Below are 6,000 nucleotides of genomic sequence, written 5' to 3'. Positions count from 1 at the left end.
AAAGGAAAATTCTCAGGAAAATTTTTGGCCCGATACAAGAGCAAGGAATCTGGAAGAAGAGACCAACATTAGAATTATATAAATACACAGACAAGATTATGGATAGAATAAGGAAAAGAAGAATGCAGTTCTACGGACATATCCGCAGGATGAATGAAAACAGAATTTCAAAGCGAATTCTTAAAGTCATCAACTCAGGCAGGGGAAAAACAAAATGGATAAAAGAAGTTAAAGAGGACCTCAGACAAGCACACATAACAGTAAACGATGCAGAAAATAGAACTTAATTCAGGAACATCATCAAAAAACATAAATTTGACACGACAACACAGAAGAGACCAGGATGCAAATGGACAGCGGAGTGAAAGAAACAGCACAGTGAACACATGAAGAAAATTTGGGCTCAGAAAAAACATAAACAATCATCATAAAAGAATTCAAGTTCAAACACTCTCTTAAATGGGAATAATCGAAAATAATAATAATAATAAAGAATAGGCCTCCGGTATGTTCTGCCAGTCGTAAAAGGCGACGAAAAGAACAAACCACTAATAGGGCTAACCCCCCTTTTAGTGTGATTAGTTGGTTCAGGACAGAACTAAAGAAGCCTCGGACAAGCGCCGTCATGGTCGGGGACGACGCTTGAACCCTATGCCCGCCCACAATGGTAACGACACTGCTAGCCAACTGGAAAATGATTCAAATCCAAATAGAGGTGTTTTGCAGGATATGCTTCCTGCAACCACCCTAGAAGGAAAACAAAGACAGAGGATGAGATGGTCAGATGAAGTTAATCGACACCTCATGGTCTGTTATTACCAAGCAACAAATCTAGGAACCAACACAACTGGATACAGATCACAAGTATACACAACATTTATCACCAGATACCCAGAATTAAAATTTTTAACAGAACAACGACTAGCTGATAAGATCCGTGTAATAATAAAAAATAACAGGATACCCCAGTCAGAATTAGAAAACATCAAACAACAAGTTCAACAAATACTGGAACAAAATAATGTGCAATCAGAAGAAGAAGAAAATACAGTAATGGACTCAAACATCCCAGAGCAAACAAACAAAGAACAACACGCATCAATTAAACAGTCAGAGGAAAATGAAATCTTAAGACAGCCACCAGAACAAGCACAAATAGAACATGAAGTGACACACATGTTAGATATAGAAGAAAAATTTCAGCTGACGTATATAGAATACAAAGACACAAATACAGACATTAGACCATTCTTGCATAGACCGCCAAATAACCCACAAGTCGAAACAACAATAAAAACTATCAACACAATCATACACAACAAAATAAATGAAAACACAACTATGGAAGAGTTACAACTACTGGTTTATATAGGAGCACTCACTACACTAAATATACACACTAGGCAGAGATCAGAACCAACCAACACACAGAAGAAACCCACAAAACCAGCATGGCAACACAGGCTACAGATCAGAATAGAAAAACTGAGAAAAGACATCGGACAGCTAACACAATTTATAAGAAATGAAATGTCAGAAAAAAACGAAAAAGGTTAGGTAAAATCTCACAACAAGAAGTGATAGAGCAATTAGATGAAAAGAAGCAGAAATTACAAGCATTGGCCAAACGACTTAGGAGATACAAAAAAAGTGAAAATAGAAGGGAACAAAACCAAATATTCAACACAAACCAAAAGAAATTTTACCAGACAACAGATAACGCACACATTAAAATAGACAATCCACCAAAAATAACAGACATGGAACACTTCTGGAGCAACATATGGTCAAACCCGGTACAACATAACAGGCATGCATGGTGGATACAAGCAGAAACAGATACGTACAAGATGATACCACAAATGCCTGAAGTGATAATTTTGCAACATGAAGTCACCCAAGCAATTAATTCTACTCACAATTGGAAAGCCCCTGGAAAAGATAAAATGGCAAATTTCTGGCTAAAGAAATTCACCTCAACACATTCACATCTAACTAAATTATTTAACAGTTACATTGCAGACCCATACACATTCCCTGATACACTTATCTGAAACCTAAAGATCAAGCAGACACAGCAAACCCAGCTACATATCACCCCATAACATGCCTACCAACAATATACAAAATATTAACTTCAGTCATTACACAGAAATTAATGACACATATGACACAGAACAAAATTATAAATGAAGAACAAAAAGGCTGTTGCAAAGGAGCACGAGGATGTAAAGAGCAACTGATAATAGATGCAGAGGTGACATATCAAGCTAAAATTAAACAAAGGTCGCTACACTACGCATACATTGATTACCAAAAAGCTTTTGATAGTGTACCCCACTCATGGTTACTACAAATATTGGAAATATACAAAGTAGATCCTAAATTGATACAGTTCCTAAACATGGTAATGAAAAATTGGAAAACCACACTTAATATCCAAACAAATTCAAATAATATCACATCACAGCCAATACAGATTAAGCGTGGAATATACCAAGGAGACTCATTAAGTCCTTTCTGGTTCTGCCTTGCTCTGAACCCACTATCCAACATGCTAAATAATACAAATTATGGATACAATATTACTGGAACATACTCACACAAAATCACACATCTGCTATACATGGATGATCTAAAACTACTGGCAGCAACAAATCAACAACTCAACCAATTACTAAAGATAACAGAAGTATTCAGCAATGATATAAATATTGCTTTTGGAACAGACAAATGTAAGAAAAATAGCATAGTCAAGGGAAAACACACTAAACAAGAAGATTACATATTGGATAACCACAGCGACTGCATAGAAGCGATGGAAAAAACAGATGCCTATAAATATCTAGGATACAGACAAAAAATAGGAATAGATAATACAAATATTAAAGAAGAACTAAAAGAAAAATATAGACAAAGACTAACAAAAATACTGAAAACAGAATTGACAGCAAGAAACAAGACAAAAGCTATAAATACTTTTGCTATACCAATATTGACCTACTCATTTGGAGTAGTGAAATGGAGTAACACAGACCTAGAAGCACTCAATACACTTACACGATCACAATGCCACAAATATAGAATACATCACATACATTCAGCAACTGAAAGATTCACATTAAGCAGAATGGGAGGAGGAAGGGGATTTATCGACATAAAAAACCTACATTATGGACAGGTAGACAATTTAAGAAAATTCTTTATAGAACAAGCAGAAACTAGCAAAATACACAAAGCAATCACTCATATAAATACATCGGCTACACCACTGCAATTTCATAACCACTTCTACAACCCTTTAGATCACATAACATCAACAGATATGAAGAAAGTAAATTGGAAAAAGAAAACACTACATGGCAAGCACCCGTATCATCTAACACAGCCACACATCGATCAAGACGCATCCAACACATGGCTAAGAAAAGGCAATATATACAGTGATACGGAAGGATTCATGATTGCAATACAGGATCAAACAATAAACACCAGATATTACAGCAAGCATATTATTAAAGATCCCAATACCACAACAGATAAATGCAGACTTTGCAAACAACAAATAGAAACAGTAGATCACATCACAAGTGGATGTACAATACTAGCAAATACAGAATACCCCAGAAGACATGACAATGTAGCAAAAATAATACATCAACAGCTTGTCTTACAACATAAACTTATAAAACAACATGTTCCCACATACAAGTATGCACCACAAAATGTACTGGAGAACGATGAATACAAATTATACTGGAACAGAACCATTATAACAGATAAAACAACACCACATAACAAACCTGACATCATACTCACCAATAAAAAGAAGAAATTAACACAACTAATCGAAATATCCATACCCAGTACAACAAATATACAAAAGAAAACAGGAGAAAAAATTGAAAAATACATCCAACTGGCTGAGGAAGTCAAGGACATGTGGCATCAGGATAAAGTTGACATTATACCAATTATACTATCAACTACAGGAGTCATACCACACAATGTCCACCAGTACATCAATGCAATACAGCTACATCCAAACTTATATATACAACTACAGAAATCTGTAATTATTGACACTTGTTCAATTACCCGAAAGTTGCTAAATGCAATGTAACATATACCGTACAGTTAAAAGGAAGTCACGCTTGATCAAGGTCCGCGTCACCTTCCATTTTTAACCAGACATAACGTCTGAGACAAGAAAGAAATAATAATAATAATAATTACACTCACTTAAATTTACAAACTGCCTGCTAGAGTTGGATTTTGAGTGTTATTACTTGTAAAACAAGTTAAATTGATGATCCCTCTTCTTCCCAAATCTTTTGATTACCTCATCATACCACCTATCTCAGCTTTCAAGTATTCGCTAGTAGTGGCTTTCCAGTTGAGGTACAGGCAAGAGCTGATAAGTGATCCTGGGTACTACTGTTGTTTAAATACGTTTTTACACATTTAAGACAAGAAAAACTCCTTTCAACTGAAGTGCGCAGGAATGGTAGCAATTAGATAAAATAGTTTGAAAGCTTCTGGAAGAATTTGGTCCATTTCATTCTCAATCATTCTTTTGATAACATCTTCCAAACTTACAGAGTAAATTTTTTTTATGCTGAGAAGAAAATAAAGTCTGCAGTTCTACACTAAGCTGCAAGCAACTGAAGGACACACCATATGTTAGTAATAATGAATCCACAGCATCTACAGGTAATTGCTGACCATAATTGCTGAACTGATATGTATTGCCTAATTTAAGGAAGAGCCATTTATCACAATATTGTGTTACAATATTATCCAACACTTCAAAGTACACCTATTTGTAAGCTGACATCAATGGGTTGCCAATGTAATCACCCATCAATTCAGGTCTATTCATGGAAGCTTCAGCCTGTGAATTAGTCAAGCATTTTGCAGAATTTAAAAGTAAATCAAGTTGTCTTCACTTCTTAAGTTTTTTGTGAAGGTATGCATTCTGAGACAGCATTGTTGCAAAACAAGGCATAATTTTCTTTCTAAAATGTTGAAAAGCAGTCCAGTCTTTAAAATTATGCTTTGAAAAACAGAGAGAAGGAAAAAAGATGAAGTCTGGGACGCTATTTTTGACAGGCTTCTCATGTAGCCATTGCACTATTGTGTGAACTCTCAATTATTTCATTTCAGACCTCAACTGACCATGGGAGGTTTTTGTGAATGACGGATATTTCTCTGGCAGTACACTTCCCTCTCATTTCACTGTCTGATGGAATGCATTTCCCAACAATACTGTCAAGAATTGTTGTCCATTTGGATGACCAGTGGAAAAAAACAGGAATACCCTTAAGCATGGAGAAAGAAAGCCTTACTGGTTTTACACAAGAACAGCCCGGCTGCAAAACTAAATTTAAATTATATCTAAAAACAGTGAGTTCCTGCTGGAATGGAAGCACTGTCAGAGGTTTTGGCCGACAGTTTGTTCCTCATATCATAATTCTGAAACACACCACTCAGCATAGTGAAAAAAGCAGCTTGGCTAACATCATGAAAACCAATAAAATGTCTTTAAATGTTGCTTTTGCTGTTCACCAACCTCACAACAAGAGTGCATAGTGAACTGTCCAAAACGTGTATTGCGTCATCCACAATGTAAGCATAGAATGAAATTCTAGCCAAACTTGAACTCATATATTCACAAATCTCCTGATTTATGCCTCCAGTTGGTCTGATCTGTACAGTTTCTGAAAACCCCAGGAAATAGCACATTTTCTTCCAAAGTCCTTTCACATTTATGTTTCTGTTAAGCACAAGTATACAAATGGCTCTGAAATTTCTGGGATTCAGGGAATCTCCTGTTTTATAATGATGTGTTGTGCTTAAGAGTAAACATGTCTAGCAGAATAATTTGCCTTTTGTAGGGCTAGCAGCATACCAATAACTTTGCTGCTCATACTATGATTTTTATAATGCCTGTGTTTCGAACTTATCTTTCTGAAGAAGGTGTAGTGCCAGTGTTGGACA

Source organism: Schistocerca nitens, chromosome 3, assembly GCF_023898315.1.
Source record: "Schistocerca nitens isolate TAMUIC-IGC-003100 chromosome 3, iqSchNite1.1, whole genome shotgun sequence".
In the NCBI taxonomy this organism is placed as follows: Eukaryota; Metazoa; Arthropoda; class Insecta; order Orthoptera; family Acrididae; genus Schistocerca; species Schistocerca nitens.
The sequence above is the reverse complement of the archived record's forward strand: the minus strand, read 5'-3'. Positions refer to the sequence as shown.